General features: G+C 35.9%; 1 long non-coding RNA gene across 1 annotated transcript in view; it reads left to right on the forward strand.

Annotated features, from left to right (window-relative positions):
- Positions 377-19,184, forward strand: part of LOC106508895 — an 86,564-nt gene continuing 67,756 nt past the window's right edge. The window contains exons 1-2 of the long non-coding RNA XR_001306012.2: positions 377-922; positions 6,073-6,163. This is a non-coding gene — a long non-coding RNA (uncharacterized LOC106508895). The remainder of the gene's footprint in view (positions 923-6,072; positions 6,164-19,184) is intronic.

Below are 19,184 nucleotides of genomic sequence, written 5' to 3' on the forward strand. Positions count from 1 at the left end.
AGTTTGCCGTTTCTCCTTGTTACTGATGTGTAGCCTCCTTTGTGCTGACGGCCAAGAAAATTCTGGACTGCTGCCCTGTTTGCCTCCAGAGACTGATGCAAAGTCTTCAAAGTAAAGTCAGTGATTTTTTTTTTTTTCCAAAATAGAGTTTACCAGAAACAAGACATCTTCATGCATATGAGGACCTTGTCGACTGCAAAACCTTCAAAGACTGCCAGCCTGGACCCGGCCTCTCTGAGGGTTGCAAATGTACTTGAAACTACTTGAAAAAAAAATGGTTTCAGCAAGGGCAACAATGAAGTTAATCCTCAGTTTTATTTTATTTTATTTTATTTTTTCATCTGATACTGATAGTAAACATTTAAAAATATTTTCAGTTGGATTTTCTTCAGGCAGATCCTGAAGAGGACGGTCTGTCAATTCTCAGTAAAAGTATGATCATGAAACAATTTGCTTAACCCAATTTCCCCAAACCTATGTATTTTGTGGCTGTCATGGCAAAGACTATCAGATTCCGTGTGATAGGCTTCAGTGAAATGAAACATAACAACACCTCTCTTCCATGCTCTGCAAAGAAGGTGTGCTGTTGTTTCCTGAAGCCTGCACACACGATAACTGCCTTGTTTACCTAAGACCTGATCAACCTAATTACTGAGATGGAAGCAAACATATCATCCATTCCTCTCCTCCAGCCCATTTGAATACATTATCCATTTATTTGGTGTTTGGCTCAGGTTTAAATGAGTCATTTAATAACCCCTGTTCACAGCAAGTTAAGTTGCAACCAGCTGGCAGCCACAACTCACAGGGTTGTTAACCGTTCCAACCAGGATCAGACCCCGAGCTCCAGCCTTCCTGAAGGGCATGAGGCAGCTTTGCTCCAGCTATCGTAGCAGGAGTTTCAAGCAAATCTATGCCTTAGGTAATGAAATTTCCATGAAAACTGTAAGGCTTTTGGAAAATAGATGTCAGTGTCTGTTCTAATGGCTGGAAGGGCTATTGATAAAGCTGTTTGAGGCCAATTATTATCATAGAGTGAGAGGCTCCATTTGACTCATGAGGGCTTTAAGGGCTCATCAAAAAGCGCAATGGCCAGAATCTACAGAAAGGTCATTTTGTATGAAAGGTCAGTGGCACTTAGGAATGGAGACTATATGACCAGGTGGTGGCAAAGGAGGACACAGTGCTTCCACATCACCTCTGCTCTCTTTGTTTTTAAGAATGCTTTTTATTTAGGGTTACCACCTCTTTTCTTCATTTTTTAATGGAATTTATCACTTTCTAAGCTATATAATTGTTTATCATGCTTAATTGTTTATGATCTACCATTTCACCCCCTGCCTAGAATTCCCAAGTCCAACTCCAATCTCTGCCCTCAGTAGTCTACTTGGCACATACCAGGCACTCCAAAAAATGGTTAAATGAGTATATGCAGTGCATGTTTGTTTCTAAAATTTTAATTTATTTTTTATTTATTTACCTTTTATTAGGTGTACAGCACAGTGATTCAGTTATATAATATATATTCAGTTATATATATTTTTATATTCAGTTATATATTTTCTTTTAGTTGTATGTATATATTCAGTTATATATATAGTCTCTTAGTTATATATATATTCACTTATATATATATTCTATAGTTATATATATATATTTGTTGTTTTATATATATATATATTCTTTTCCAGATTCTTCTTCCTTATATGCTATTACAAAATACTGAGTGTAGTTCCCTGTGCTATACAGTAGATTCTTGCTGGTTATCTGCTTTATATATAGTAGTGTGTATATGTTAATCCCATAATTTATACCCCCCTTCTCCCTTTCCTTTTGGTAACCATAAGTTTGTTTTCTATGTCCTTGGGTCTATTTCTGTTTTGTAAATAAGTTCATTTGTATCTTTTTTAGATTCCACATGTAAATAATATCATATTGTATTTGTCTTTCTCTGGCTTATTTCACACAGTATGATAATCTGTAGATCCATCCATGTTGCTGCAAATGGCATTATTTTTTATGACTGAGTAAAATTCCATTATTTACGTGCATATATGTATATTATATGTGTGTGTGTGTGTGTGTGTGTGTGTCTCACAATCTCATAACTTCTTTATCTACTCATCTGATGATGGACATTTGGTTTACTGCCATATCTTGGCTATTGCAAATAGAGCTGCAATGCACACTTGGTTGCATGAATCTTTTAAAATTATAGTTTTCTCTAGATATATGCCCAGGAGTTGGATTGCAGGATCATATGGCAGCTCTATTTTTAGGTTTTTAAGGAGCATTCATACTTCCTCCATAGTGGCTGCAGTAATTTATATTCCTACTAACAGTGTAGTGCTTGTTCATTTTTGAAAACTGAAAAATCTAGAAATATATGAAGATAATTAAAGAAATGTGGCCTAAAGCTCTCTAGCCATCCTGTCCCACCTAAAGGAAGAGGGAAAAAAATCCTAGAAATACTTGTGAAGTTCACAGTTCAGAGGCATAGACTCACTAAAAGACTGATACATAATCAGAGAATTATAGAATGCTTCGCTTCCCCACATACCTCACCACCATGTTACTAAAAGCCTATTTACAGTAGTTTCTTTCACCCATTGTATTATGTTAAGATATCAAGAAAGAAATTATAATGCATGCCAAAATGTAAAAAAACAAAACAAAACAAAAACCACCACAATTAGGGCAGAGCCTCAGAAGCAGATGTGGCAGGGATTTGGAATTATCAGGATGAGAATTTAAAACAACTATGATAAATATGCTATGGGCTCTAATAAACAATTTATTTGATTATATATTTATGTATATTTCTTATGTTTATATGCTTACATTGGATTATATCTAAATGAAATAAATGACAGGAAAGATACAAGAAATGGAAGTAGGAATTAGATTATTTTGTTATTATAAAGTACTCACACTACATTTGAAGTGGTATAATGTAATATGAAGTAGATTTGGATTAGTTATAAATGTATATTGAAAACTGTAGGGCAATCACTGAAAAAAAGTAAAGAAGGAAGTATGCTAATATACTAAAAAAGGAGAGAAAATGGTAATTTGAAAACCTTAATGAAATGGACCAATTCCTTAAAAGATACAACCTACTAAAAGTCACACAAGAAGAAATAGACAATCCAAATATGCTTGTATCTATTAAAAATATTGAGTCAATAATTAATAACTTTCCAAAACAGAAAGCACCTGGCCCCAATGGGTTCACTGGTGGATTCTACCAGACATTTGAGGAGTAAATTATACTAATTTTTTATAATATCTTTCAGAGAATAGAAGCAGAGGAGATACTTCCTAATTCATCCTTTCAGGCCAGTATTAACCCTAATACCAAAGCCAGAAAAAGACATTACAAAATAAATATAACTACAGACTACACAGATAAATTTCTTTTATAAGCATAGATAAATCCTCAGGGTAATATTAGCAAATTGATTTTAAAAAGTATAAAAAGAATTATACAACACAACCAAGTAAGATTTATCACAGGTATGCAAGGCTAGCTAAAACTTTGAAAACCAATTAATGTTCTCCATTATGTCAACAGGATAAATAAGAAAAATCACATGATCATAACCAGAGATGCAGAAAAAGCATTTGACAAAATACGACAGCAATTCATAATAAAAATAAAAATATTTAGGTACAAATCTAACAAAATATATACCATATCTATATAAAGAAAACTAAAAATTTTTGATGAATTAAATTAATGAAGAACTAAATAAAAGGGGAGATACTGGCATATGCACACTAAAGTATATGGAATGATTGGCCAACAGGAACCTGCTGTATAGCACAGAGAACTCTACCCAATATTCTGTGATAATCTGTGTGGAAAAAGAATCTGAAATATATGTACATGTACAACTGAATCAGTTTGTCATATGGCAGAAGTTATCACAACAATGTAAATCAACTACACTTCAATAAAACTTTAAAAATGAAAACAAAAATCAATGGAGAGATATTCCATGTTCATGGATAGGAAGACTCAATATTGTCAAGATGTCAGTTCTTCTCAAGTTTAATCTATAGATTCAATACAATCCACATTAAAATCCCAGCTAGTTTTTTTATAGATATTGACAAACCAATCTAAATTTTATATAAAGGAGTTCCCATCATGGCTCAGTGGTAACAAATCCGACTAGGACCCATGAGGATTCAGGTTTGGTCCCTAGCCTTACTCAGTGAGTTAAGGATCCAGCATTGCAGTGAACTGTGCTGTAGGTTGCAGTTGCAGCTTGGATCCCATGTTGCTGTGGCTGTGATGTAAGCTGGCAGCCATAGCTCTGATTCCACCCCTAGCCTGGGAACTTCCATATGCTGCAGGTGCAGCCCTAAAAAGCAAAAATAAAAAAAAAAATTAAAAAAAAAAAAAAATAAAATTTATGTGAAGAAACAAAAGACCCAGATTAGCCAGCACAATATTGAATAAGCACAAAGTTGAAGGACAGACACTATCTGAGCTTCAAGACTTACCATAAAGCTACTAATCAAGCCAGTGTGATATTAGTGAAAGAATAAACAAATAGATCAATTGAACAGAATGGAGAGATCAGAAATAGATCCACATAAATATAGTCAACTTATCTTTGACAAGAGCAAAGGAAATAAAATGGTGTAAAGATTGTCTCTTTAACAAATAGTGCTGGAACATCTACATGCAAAACAATGAATCTATATACAGATTTTATACCTTCATAAGAATTAACTCAGAATGGATCATAGACTTAAATTTAAAGGGCAAAACTATAAAACTCCTAGGAGGTAACATAGAAAACCTAAATGATCTTGGGTGTGGAGATGCCTTTTTTTATAAACCACTAAACGTGCAATTTATAAAATAAATACTTCACAAGCTGCACTTGATAAAAATTAAAAACTTTTGCTCTGTAAAAGACAATGTCAAGAATATTAGAAGACAAGGCATAGACTAGGAAAGATATTTGCAAAATACACATCTGATAAAAGACTATTATGCAAAATATACAAAGAATTCTTAGAGTTCTCATTGTGGTGCAGAGGAAACGAATCCACCTAGGAACCATGAGGTTGTGGGTTTGATTCCTGGCCTCACTCAGTTGGTTAAGGATCCGGTGTTGCTGTGAGCTGTGGTTTAGGTCACAGATGTGGCTCAGATCTGGCATTTCTGTGGCTCTGGCATAGGCCAGAGGCTACAGCTCTGATTCATTCCCTACCCTGGGAACCTCCATATACAGCAGGTGCAGCCCTAAAAAGACAGACAAAAAGACAAAAAGACAAAAAAAAAAAAAAAGAATGGGTCAAAATTCTTAACAGACACCATACCAAAGAAGATATAAGATAGCAAATAAGTACATGAAAAGATGTGCTATATGATATGCTTTCAGAGAAATGCAAATTAAAATAAAAATAAAATAACACTGCACACCAATTAGAATAGCCAAAAATCCAGAAAATTGACAACACCAAATAATGGGAAAGTGTGAAGCAACAGGAACTCTCAAATATTACTGGTGAGAATGCAAAATTGTATAAACACTTTGGAAGGCAGTTTAGAAGTTTTTTAGAAAACGAAACATACTCTTACCATATAATCCAGGAGTCGTGCTCTTTAGTATTTACCTAAATCATTTGAAAACTTCCATCCATACAAAAACCTGTAAACAGATGTATATAGCAACTTTATTCATAATTGCCAAAACTTGGAAGCAACCAAAATGTCTTTTAGTGGATTAATGCATCAACTGTTGTCCACCAGGACAATAAAATGTTATTCAGTGCTAAAAAGAAATAAACTTACAGTCCTTGAAAAGACATGGAGGAAACTTCAATTCATATTACTAAGTGAAAGAAGCGTGAAAAGCCTGCATACTGTATGATTCCAACTATGTGACATTCTGGAAAAGGCAAAACTATGGATACAATAAAAAGATCAGTGGCTTCCAAGGGTGGTAGGGTGGAGAGATGAATAGGTAGGGCAGAGAGGATTTTTAAGGCAGTGAAAACACTCTTGTATGATATTATAATGATAGATTTTATTTTCGTTCAAACCCACAGAATGTAAAATACTAAGACTGAGCGCTAAGATAAACTATGGACCTTGGGTGATTATGATGTGCCAATATAAATTCATTCTTGGTGAAAAATGGTGAGTGATGTTGAGAATGAGGGAGGCTATGCATGTGTGGGGGTAGGGTGTGCAAAGGAACTTTCTGTAACTTCTTCTTAATTTGTAAACCTAAAACCACTTTAAAAAAAAGTCTTAATTTTTTAGTTTTTTTCTCTTGAGACTTCTACATCCTGAAGTATTGGTTACACTTATTTTCCTTGGAATTTAAATTTAATCCAATTTTTAAACTTTTGTATGGAGGAGTCTCTTATGATTTATAATTCTCTCTATATAACTGTAGCCCTTTAGTAATTTAATTTTCACTTCTGTTCTTCTTTTATTAATTAGATTTTCTAGAGATTTGCTTACTTTTTCTCTCCCTAAAAATCAGCTCTTATTTTTAAAGGATAAATTTAGAATATTTCTTTGATTTAAAATTTTGGAATATTTGCTTTTTGACATTGCTCATTAGTTTATTTTCTTAGAGACTTTTAAAGGAAATATGTCTATGTTTTCTTTCTCTTACTTAGATTTCTCTATGGACTCAATGTTAATAATATCATTTTGTTTATACAAAACTGGCCATCCACAAAGTTAAAATTATGCCATTAGCTACTGTCCCCGTTTCACATAAAGTGCCAATTCTAATGAATATGTAAATATGGTGATTACTCTTAGAACAAAATACATATATGTTTACAAATAAATAGCTCGCTTTTTACTTGTTGTTACAGAATCAGAGAGGCATTAAATGGAACTGATTATGGAGTTGGTATATGAAGTAAAGTAGACAGGGGAAAAAATTCTCAGTATTTTAATAGAAATGGCTAGACTGAAGAAAGAATTCTTATCCCCAACTAATGCCTATCCAGTGAGGAAGGCAAAGGGTGTGTTTATACAGGATTTTTTTTTAAAAAGGCATTTTCCGAGCTAGAAATTGCACACTTCCTCATTTCTGAGGCAGTTTCTCCACCTTGTTTTTCACTTGGTGGCTGCTGAACCATTTCTGAGTATTCAGTTCTATTAAATAGCAGACATTCTCCGTGACAATAATTCAGAACAACCTAGCCCTGTATTTTGAAGTCATTCATTTGTACAGTTAGGTGGAGAGATTTGGAGCATGGGTTGAAAATGCTGCTTTTCTGGAAATGGCTCGAATTCCAGATAAAAGAAATGTCATATGATGCTACAAGAAAACAATAAATTGGCACAGGGCTGTGAAAAGGTCCTCAGCTTGGGAGTCAGGCAGGGCTTTGCTTAATCCTGGCTCTAGGACTATGGGCAACATCCTTAACCTGAATTTCACTATCTCCCAGGGGTAATAGTAATGATATTTACCTTTCAAGGTTCTTGTGAGGAGTAAATGTAAACTCTGTATAAAACATTTTTAGAACTCTCTATAAAACACTTTTTAAAACATTGTGGAATAAGTGGTAAATATTTTTAGTAGGAGGATGTGACTGGTATTTTTAAAAAGAGATCTAGTGTCTTTTGTGATTTCCAACTGAAGGCATCCCTGACACTCCTCAGTCATATCCTTGGCACGTTTCTGTCATTCAGCTCTGTAATTACTTTTACGACACAGGCAATTCTGTTCCACAAACATTTACCAAGTGCCTGTTTTGCTCAATACTAGAGACTAGGTGATGGAGATACCAGAATGAGAAAAACGAGGCTCCTCTCTTTACAAAAGCAGATCCTTATCCATAGATTCACAACCCCATTCCCTGACCCAAACTATTCTGATTAGCAAACACCATATGTCCAACACTGTCCTCTAAGTTCAATCTGCCTGAGGCATTATTCCTCTGAGTATCGTGGAATTTTACTGCTCTCATCCATTTAACTTGTCTTACTTTTATGTGAAATCAGATGTGAGAACAGGAAGAACCTGAGAAGAACTTTTGGCCCTTCAGTGGTCCAAAGTGGAAACAGTTACATTTTATTAAAAATGAAGGAATTTAGCAAAGTGTTTAAAAATAGAATGATATGGGAGCTCAGTAGGTCATGGAAATGCTTTCAGAAGAATTTGCAGAAGGACTTTCTTAGGGGGTAAAGATCAAAGATCAGCCATCCATAGCATAAAGGGTGCAGTGTTTTTCATCTTAGCCTGTTCAGTATCATAAATAAACAGAGGTATTGTGGGCATGGGTCGGTGGGGCTCTCTGAGTCTGAGAGGTAAAGGAAATGTAATTTCTGTGTGTGAAGGGAGTATGAGGGAAATGTAAGGAACTTTCAGATTTCAGGGGTGGAGGCAGTGGAATTTCCACTCAGTATTTATGTATAATTATCCAGGATTCTGTGAATTAGTCTTTTCTTTCTATTGTGGTATGTTTGCTTTAAAAGAAATTCATGTTCATATTTGGAACAAAAGTAAGCTTCATTATCTGCTTTTCTTTTCTCTGTCAGAAAATATTAAGAGAACTAGCTTTTAAAATGAGTTTATGAAATCACAATTTCCACACATTCATTTAACAGCCCCATATGATACAACACACAGTGATAATCCAAAAGAAATATGTAAAGGCAATTTGGGTCAGAAAATTTCGATTTTCTTCTGTGAATGAGTAAGGAGGGAAATACTAGATAAGGCATATAAAATCTTTGGTACTCTTTCTGAGCTATGCTACACAAGATGTCCTCTTGACAAGTAAGGAAAATCTGAATTAGACTATTTTCATTGATCTATAGATGGGTATCTGGGTGAGGTGATCTTAAATAAATGGAAGCAGGAAATGGGTGGGTGGAGAATTTAGAATATCTAGCCCCTCTGTCCGTATTAATGCTGGTACTGAGTGCACCAGTGTTGTGAACAGTTTTCTGTGAAAGAACTTTTCTGAGATATTAATTGACATTAAATACCTCAAAGGGGTCTCACTGTCAAATAAGTTTTAACAAAGTTAAAATTTGCTCAATGTGTTTAATATTCAGTGAAACTTGGAAGTTTGTAAGAAGTAAGTGTAATATACATTATTTCCTAAATTTCTTTCTTTCTTTCTTTTTTTTTTTGTCTTTTTAGGGCTGCATTGGTGGCATATGGAAGTTCTCAGATGAGGGGTTAAATTGAAGCCACAGCTGCCAGCCTACACCACAGCCACAGCAACACCAGATCGAGCAGTGCCTATGACCTATACAGCTTGTGGCAGTGACAGATCCTTAATCCACTGAGCGAGACTGGGATCATGGATACTAGTTGCACTTCTCACCACTGAGTCACAGTGGGAACTCCAATTTCCTAAATTTCTTAATGGAAGAGTGTGTGTGTTTCCTAGATCTTTTTTTTTTTTTGAATATGCCATTTTGAGTCATAATATCATAAACACAATTCTCAAATAACTGACTTATTACTTCTTTCTTTTTTTCTAAATGTTTGGTCTTCTAAATTTTGTCCTTGATGAAATTATGGAGCAGAGTCATGGAGCCTCTGCTAGCATTACTTCATATGACTGATGAAGTAAAATATTACTGTGGATTCACCTAGCAATATTTGAAATGTAGCCTTACACTGAGGGAATGTACACTACGCTATGCTAGTCAGACAACTACAGAGAATTATATCTGCCCTGAGGAATGGATTTTAAAAGGTTTATGTCAAACAGGAGTAAGTTCATATATGATGATGAAGAGGCATTCAGAGCTTTCTAGTATGAGAAATATGGAAGGATTTGGAAGCATTTAAACTGAATACAATATTACGTAAAAACTACTGCTGTCTTTAAACTACAAAGGGTGAAACTTCATCTCGTGTACAGATACAACCAGGCTGCTGGGTTTTGATTCATTATAAGGAGGCACTTTCCTATAGTCAGAAACATCCTGGAGTGGCCATGTGTCCTTGGGAGGCAATGGTGCTCAGACCTAAACTGGATGAGAGTTCCAGGGACGTTGTAAAGGGACATGCAAGCCTTAGTTAAAAAATGGCAAGATGAGATGATAATATCCTTTTAAGCTAGATGTTTTGTGACTTCTACCACAAAGTTTCACATTAAAATGAGAATCAATGTAAAAAAACAGTTTTCTGTTTTTAAATTTATTTATTTATTTATTTATGCATTCATTCATTCATTTTTTTTTTTTAAGGCTGCCCCAAGGTATATGGAAGTTGCCAGGCTAGGGACTGAATCGAAGCTGCAGCTGTTGGCCTATGCCACAGCATCTGTGACTTGCACCATGGCTCAAGGTAACACTGGATCTCTAACTAATTGAGCAAGGCCAGGGACTGAACTCGCACCCTAATGGATACTGGTCAGTTCTTTACCTGCTGAGCCACAATGGGAACTCCTAAAACCAATTTTCACTGCCTCAATTCATAAGATTCTTATTTCAAGTAGTAAAAACTTGGTACTATGTCAATATATCCATTTTTTTAGGACTTTTCTGTATTTTTGTAAATAACTTGGAGAATCTCATAGTGAATGGTTCACTCCTTTAAAACATAGAAGCAAATTAACAAGTGACCTCTAATTTGATAAATGTTTTATTGGTGACAGTGAAGGGAACCATGACAAAATCCAGATTATACAGCCAAAATAGTAGCATATTAAGACATTTTAAAAATCTTCTCTCTTTACAAACAAATTTCAGATACTCTTCTAATGTCATTAGAATATTAACTTTGAAATAATATGAAAATAATAGCTACTTTTTTTAGGGCACTTTACCCAAACCAGGCACATTTATGCCTCATGGTAACCCAAAGGAATAAGAATTATTTTTACTATAACTAGTGTTACTTCAAATAACAAAGTTGATGCTATAAAAATTAAGAAGCTTGTCCAGTCACCATGGCAGAAATTCTTAGTTGTTCTAGAAATACCAACTTAGGGAGGCAAAAGAGGTATTTTTCTCTTCTCAGCTTTCCTTGCAGTGAGATGTAGACACGTGACTCAGTTCTAGTTTATGGAACAAGAGTAGAATTGACTTGTTCCATCTATCTAGTTTAAAAGTAGGTTTGGGGGTTCCTACTGTGGCTAAGCATGTTAAGAACCTGACATGGTGTCCATGAGGATATGGGTTTGATCCCTGGCCTTGCTCAGTGGGTTAAGGATCCAGCTTTGCCACAAGATGCATGTCTGATTTGACCCCTAGCCCAGGAACTTCTATATATCACAGGTGCAGCCATAAAAATAAGGAAAAAAGTAAGTTTGACCCTCTATACACTCCTTCCCATTTCAGCAGTCTGGTACAGTTGACATCAAAATCCTGAGCTTTTTGAGACCTCACGATGGAAAGCCATGCACCTAACAAGCAGGAACATTTTCCTTGGACTGTTGTGTGGGTGGGACATAAATGTCTTTATTTTTGCTTTTTGAGGTCTATTTGCTATAACAACTAGCATTTCCTTTACTGATGTGTGACACAGCTGGTCTATGGTAGGACAATTTTTAGACCCAGTCTATGTGACTCAAATACTATGCTGTTCACCACTAAGCTGGTTCTCTTTTTTTTTTTTTTTTTTTTTTTTTTCAGTGTTCATGGTGACTAGTACTGAAACATTGACATTTTTACCCTTGTGACCATCAAAATGCATTTTTAAGACAGCTGATCAGAGTATATTTATTGTTGAGTATTTTGTCTAGAACATATACTTTCAGGACAATGATAACTGATCCTAATCCCAAAATTTTAGCCTCATTTAATTGTACATTCAAGAACACCTCTATTTTATTGAAACAAACTAGTTATCTCTTAGATGATAAAAGAGGAGAAAATGTAGGAGATGAAAAGCCAAAATAAATGGATTAAACAAAGAAGTTCTGTTTATTATCATGTATACACAATGTTCTAAGTAATTCATAGATAAATTTATTATTTAACACTTATAAGCATCCTACAGGTACTATTATTATTATCATTATCATTCTTGAGATGTTACAGAGTTTTAGAAAAATAGCTATAAAATGATGATCCTAGATGCTTCTCAAGCCAGGGGATAGGTAGACCTGAAATAGTACATTTATATATATGAAAATGGAAATAAAAATCACAGTAGCAACAGTGGATATTAAAAGGGAGTAAAGCAATGACTACAAAGTTCTGAGAAAAAATTATGTTTAGCCTAGAACGCTATACCTAGTGTAGTGGACAGACACTAAGTGTGGCCACCGTGCTCCCTGATTTCTGTGTTCCCACCTTGTATGGTGCCTTCCCCTTCAGAATGGTAGGATCTGTGACCTGCTTCTGAACCCTAGAATATGGTCAAAGTGGCAAGCTGCACATGATTGCCTAATTACGCTATACTTTAAGACTGTCTTATTGGAGTTTCTTTCTCTTGGTTGGTTTTGAGAAACCAAGCAGCCCTGTTGGGAAATCCAGTATGACAAGAAAACTTTAGGAGCAGAGGATGATCTCTGGTTGCAGCCAACAAGAAACTGAAACTGTCTCTCCTATAACTGTAAGCAAACATATTCTGCCAATGGCCTGTGTGAGCTGGAAAGCCAACCCTCCCCTAGCTGAACCTCCCATGAAATGGCAACCCCAATTGACAACTTGATTGTAAGATGAGATGATCCAGCTAGTCTTTGCCCAGACTCATACCTCACTGTGTGTTGTTTTAGGCTGCTAAGTTTGTGGTTATCTTGTTTCATAGCAGGAGACATAACTGTGAGGGTGGAAGGAAGATCTGTTCAGACATAAGCCTACGAACAATCTGGAACTTGAATGAATGTCAACTCCTTGGAGCTCTCTATCTCTCAAAAATGGATGGAATTCAAGAGAATCAAACGTGTGATAAAATAGTGAGGGACAAAAAATAGACAAAATAATCAGAGGTGGTGATTATGGCAGTGGTAATTATGGTGGGTGCCGCTTACTGTGAACAGCATCAGGCATCTGAGGAGAGAGTGAGAACCACACAGTCTATTTCTACATAACACTACACTATTTGGAGCACTGTGCTAGCAAACTCCACAAAAAGAAAGATGGGTAGGAAAATTAGTGAAATAGAGCTCAAAGGAACACAAAGCAATGAAACACTGGATTTATAGTCAGACCTGCACATATAGCTAACACAATCATGAGCAGTGACACTTTCAAAGTGGCAATGAAGGGTATGTGGGTATTTGTGTCAGTTCCATTTGCTCCACCCCCATCCTGATTCTGAAAGGCCCTAGTCTGCCCCAGAAGGCTGAGGGATGTTCCTTTGAGTGACACAGATTAGACCATACCATTTCTCTGCTCTTAAACTTCCTGATGGCTCTCTTCTTTTTAATTGCAGTTTGGTCCCTTCTTATGGGCTTTGCTTTTATCCTACCCTTCGCCTTATACTGATACTTAGCCGCTCGCTCCCTTATGTCATTCAGTTTTGCTGAAGGGTCACCACCTCAATGAAGCTTCCCTTGTTAGGCTAAGTGGTAGCCTCTTACCCTGATTTGTTTTTCTTTGGTGCTCTTAAAATTACTTATTGATCATATGTTCCCTGCCCCACCCCCACACCCAAGACTGTAAGCTCTTTGAAGGAGAGATGATTTTATTTATTATTCTATCACTGGATTGATAGGTTTGGTGATCAATTACTATTTAATAAATGAATGAACTAATTAAATTTCAAAGTCAAACATTCAGGTTTCTCCAAGTAAAGAATGGACATAGTAAGGCAATAATCTAAACCAGAATTCATTGTGCATTATTTAAGTTTCTAAATGTGCACTTTTGCTTCAAAAAGTCACATGAAAGAAAGCTACTCATAAGTTACAGATTCAATTCTGAAGAAAGTCAAGGGAACTGGAATTGAATATATATTTCTGTTCTTTTCACAATTGAAAATTCATATCATTTTCATGATCAACATCTTGCCCCAACTGTGTGATCTCACAGTCTTGAAGCATGAAAGTAAAGTCAGGGGTAAAGACTGGTATTATATATGAATATGGTACCTGGGCTTTGACATACCAGTCATTATTCACTCTGAAGAGGTAATGTTCTCGTTAATGTTTTGGAGTGTTAAGCAGAGTGTAAGTGAACACTTACCCCTATTCTAACCATCACACTTAATTGAAATAAGGCATTGCACTGGGCATTAGGGAAAGTAGATAGAGTCAGTGAAGTAATTCTGTCGCCCTACTAGTTAATTATTTTATTTTTTTAAAGTTAGATATCTACCTCATTGCCTAGCCTTAATGAATTTTTAGTAATATGAAGAGCAGACGAAAAGTGAAGAATTTGATTTTAAATGAGTTGAAAATCCAGCAGGCCAGTAAGGAGGAGAGGCACATTAGTAAGCTCTTCCTAATAGTTATACCTAATAAGATACAGCCAAGTAAAAGAAGCTTGTCTTTTCAAGAAGCATTATTACTGCAATATGGATTCTTGGTGGGCTTGGCAATAGAGCAGGTGATGTTGCTGCCTGAGCTGGTCCTAATTCAATTCTTTCAACGCATCTGTATAGTTCTATTATTTATAAAATGTGAGCATTTATACCTGATTCTCTTCAGTTTTCCAGTAGGAAAAATGTTTAAGAAAAGTATAATGATGAATACTCATATCATGCCATATGATGTTCATGCCAAACTCAGCTATAATTTCCACTGATATTTTATAAGCTCCAAATTTAGATGATGACTAGGGTGAGCAATTATCCCTGCTTGCCCAGAATTTCCTGGGTTTAACACTGAAAGTCTTGCACTCTAGGAAACCTCACAGTTCCAGAAACCAGGACAGTGTCACTCTCCTGGGCTCCAGTCCTGCAGGACTATCATTAAGGCCACAATAAGTTGTTTGGAATTGAAAATACTATAGTTTATCTTTCCAGAAGATCCTCATTCCATTCCAGTCACTTTAACTCTTAAGGTAACTGCTAACATAATTTACTGATACTATGACTATGAAGAGCAGGTCACAATACTGCTTCAGCTCAAGGATAAACATTCAACATTTAGCAAGACCTCTCTTAAAGCAGTTCTTCTCCTAGGATTTAGAGGAAAAGCAAATGTGTATATATAAATATATCCATTACATTATTATTTATTTTTAATAGGAAAAATTGGGAACCAACTTAAATGTCCACAATGGGGATTTTAACTTAGTGAAATCCATTCAATTTATATAATGGAAGAATTCATATCCATTAAAATTATATTTTTTACAAGCTTTCCAATGATATGGAAAAAGGCTTCTAAAACAGTATTAACACAACAATAGATATAAGATTATATATACTGCATAAAAAAGATGCAGAAGAAATACATGAAAAATGTTAATAATAGATTATCTTTGGATGACCATTGTATATTTATACTTTCTTTGTAATAACCATAAAAGAATAATTATTGAGAAAACCATTAATTCCTGTGTCAGTGGTTCTTTAACTTTATTTGCCTAAAGTGCATCTTGAAATTGCAATTTATACATCACCCTGGAAAATTCTGATAAATGTGGCATGAACTACTTGGAGAGTGTCTATCTTTAATCTTTTTCTCTATTCTTTTATCTAGCAAGTTAGTCTAACATACACATAGAAGAAGTAGTTCTATAATTGCTAGGTTCTATAATCCATTGCCTAACAAAAGTTACCCCAACCACTGATTAGTGATTGTGAATTTACCATTGGACCTTCATTACTTTAGCCTGTATATTTGACCACTGAGGGATTGTGTCAGATCACTTTTGGAGATTTTTGAGTACCTGTGTGTGTGCATGCGTGCACACGTACACACACACACACACACACACACACACACACAGAGTTCCCCAGGCTGCAGGTAAAACCTCTGGAATCATAATCACTGAGCTGAAGGCTCAGTGAAAGTATGCATTGTCATAGTTCCACATGTGATTCTGATATTTCCTACTCTTTAACAACTACCATTGTGGTCTAAGATTATAGTTTTTAAGACAAAAATACCCTTAGAAAGGTAGGATATTGAAGCTCTTATTAATTATAAGCATCTTAGCAAAATTGAATTTTTCAGGTCTGTTCCTAAAAGCAGATTTTGACAAAGAAAAAGAACATGAAGATCCTAGTACATGAAGAAAAAAACAGTCATGAAAAGTAGATACTGGAGGTCCTAGAGAGTCACTAGCTGCCAAGCTAATCATTTTGCATAGGTTGGCCCCTAGTATTGCAAGGGTGTTTTGACCAACTCCCCCAAATAATTAGGTGCTATTGGTGAGTAAAGTTTAAAAGTTAAATTAACAGTAGCTGAATAGTCAATGCAGCAGAAAGCAGCTATTTCATTAGTGCTTTTTGCAAGACCAGTAAATGGTTCATTATCAATTATGCAGCACTTATGCAGATTTGCTTTAAACTTACACCTCCAAGGCCACACTTCTCACAGACCTTCAATTTCTCCTGGATTTAAATGGCTGGTCTTCAAGTCTCAGCCTCTGATGTGTTCTCATTCTAACAAGGTGGGTCAGTTCAGAAAGAAAAGAGATAATTTTTGCCCCTAAAACTATTTTTTTAATGGAATACATTTTAACTTCTTACTTGCTAGCTTCCAAAGCTGGCTAACTCTTTTGAAGGTAAGAAATAGATAAGTTTTCTAACACCTGAGGTAGAGGTCATGCGAGCTTTTCATCAGAGAATAATGGTTGCCTCAGAATGAGCCTACTATCCTCTTTAAGATCCAAGAAATGCTGCAGAATGTCACGAATATGCTGCAGAATATTCTCTGCATGTATGTCAGGTAAGAGGAAAGAGTTTGGACAGCTGTAATTTGTGCTGCGACTATTCTGTATTCAGAAACTTAATCCATTTTCTCATCTTTAGTTTACCAAAGGATGGGGAGGACCATCTTTCTTAGAGCATTGTTATAAAACAGAGTCACTTAAATATAACAAGACAGAAGAGAAGGCTAATTGTTCCACAGAACGAATTCATTCTTAAAAGGAACTAGAGTAATGAGAATAGGAAAAGGTCAGTTGGAAAGATAGTGCCTGATTAAGTAAAGAATTAATCAGTTCCATTCAAACTCTCCCCTACCACCTTCCTGGTGTAGCCTGTGAAGTAACTTGTGTTAATGGAGCTAGCTAACAAAGGCCAGATATTTTTTTTTGGGGGGGGGGTAGCGTGATGTGGCAGGAAGGGTGGAGACTCGTAAGTGGGGATATATCTGAGTTTTTTTTGAGAAGATACAATGCTTGCCTGAATAGGATTTGGTGATGCATGTGTGTACTTGACCCTGAGTCAAGGAGCATGTTGACTAGAACATCACTCTAGAACTGTTCACTTGCAGGGGATTCCTGCTTTCCATCTTCTCTGAGCATTTGGAGTTCCAGGCTGGAGCATGCAAGTGTGTTCCCTTCTCTAGGCTGAATCTACTCCTGACACAGACACTACATAAATGGGTATAGATTCTAGATAAGCCTGTGTTGAATGAAAGAGCCATTCTGTTCAGCCTTTTTGGGCAATCCCTTCTGTGAGAACCTTGCACAGACAAAACATTCTGGCAAACCTAATATTTTGCTGATGATCTGGCAGAATGGTCTAGAATGTCAGGACTGGAAAGGAACTCCTGTGTTGCTGGGACCATTTATAGATTAGAAACCTGAGGCCTGAGAAGTTAATGTAAGTTAATGGCACAGAAACTTAATGTACAACCGAAAACATCATCTATACTTTGTACTTTATGTACAACCTAAAACACAATCTATACTATATCACCTATGTGATGATTTATTCATAATAAATTCCTGAATGGGATAGAATGATTATTGCCATCTATAAATTAATAACTGAGGCACAGAAAGGTAAAGTAACTTTTTTTTTCATTTTTTTAAAGTTTTACTGAAGTATATTTGATTTACAATGTTGTAATAATTTTTGCTGTACAACAGAGTGATTCAATTATACATATACACACATCCATTCTATTTCAGATTCTTTTTCCTTTAAAGACCATCACAGACTATTGGGTAGAGTTCCTTGTGCTATACAGCAGGTCTGCATTGGCCAATAATTCCATATACCCCAGCGTGCATATGCCAGTCCCAAACTCCCAGTCCATCCCACCCCTGACACCCATTTCCTTTGGTAACCATAAGTTTGTTTTCAAAGTCTGTGAGTCTGTTTCTGTTCTCAAACAAGTCCATTTGTATCATTTTTTAAAGATTCTATATGTAAGTGATATATGATATTTGTCTTTCACTATCTAACTTCACTTACTATGATAATAAAAACAGCTCAGGCATAGCCATGTCTGAACTTGAACCTCAGTCTTTTTGAATCTAAAGAGTCTTGTTTTCCTTATATGTGGGTGTTTCTCAAAGCTGACATGTTCAAAAGACCCTGAGAGTGTAAACCTGGCTTTGAGACACTGTCCTCTACTGTGCCACCCTACAGGATCCTGCCTGGTATCAGAGAAAACAATCTAGCTACTGGATCCACTCCACTTCACCCACCCTTGTTTTATGCTGTGCATCCTCATTTATCTGACTTTGGACCAAGAATTCTGGTCTGCCTTCCATCTCTAGTGCTATTTGCATTCATTCTCATTCTGAACCCTAACCCCAAGCAACCATTGATCTGTTGTCTGTCTCAGATTTGTCTTTCCCTGAAATTTCATATAAATGAAATGAGAGAATATTCTGGTCTTTTCACATAGCAAAGTTTTTTGAGGTTCCTTCATATTGTAGCATGTTTTAGTGATTCACCTCTTTTCACTGCTAACTAATAAACCATCATGTCCATGCACTTCAGGGGAGAAAGCCCAAACTCTTTAGCTAAACATATAAACTTTTTTTTAACCTGAATGCTACCTATTTAGCTATCTCCTCCTGTGGACTTCCTTCCCTCTGCCCCAGGCTGGCATTTCACTCTAGCAATACTAAACTACTCGCAGTTTCCAAGCGTATGATGTTGTCTTTCCAATGTTCCTTTTCTGATAATAGCAAGTAATATAACAAAGTTCTATCACTTTGAACACACCTATACTGTTTTTGCCCAGCTCTGATCATGTCCTGCACTGTATTTATTTACTTGACTCATTTATGTATTTATTCCCAAACTCAACTCAGAAGCCACCTGCTCTAAGAGAGCTTCCCATCCCATAGCCATCCCATCTCAACCCTGGCCAGAGGAACAATTGTCAGATGACCTCGTGGTCTGTCGCTTCCTCTTCAT

This window comes from Sus scrofa, chromosome 1, assembly GCF_000003025.6.
Source record: "Sus scrofa isolate TJ Tabasco breed Duroc chromosome 1, Sscrofa11.1, whole genome shotgun sequence".
Classification (NCBI taxonomy): domain Eukaryota; kingdom Metazoa; phylum Chordata; class Mammalia; order Artiodactyla; family Suidae; genus Sus; species Sus scrofa.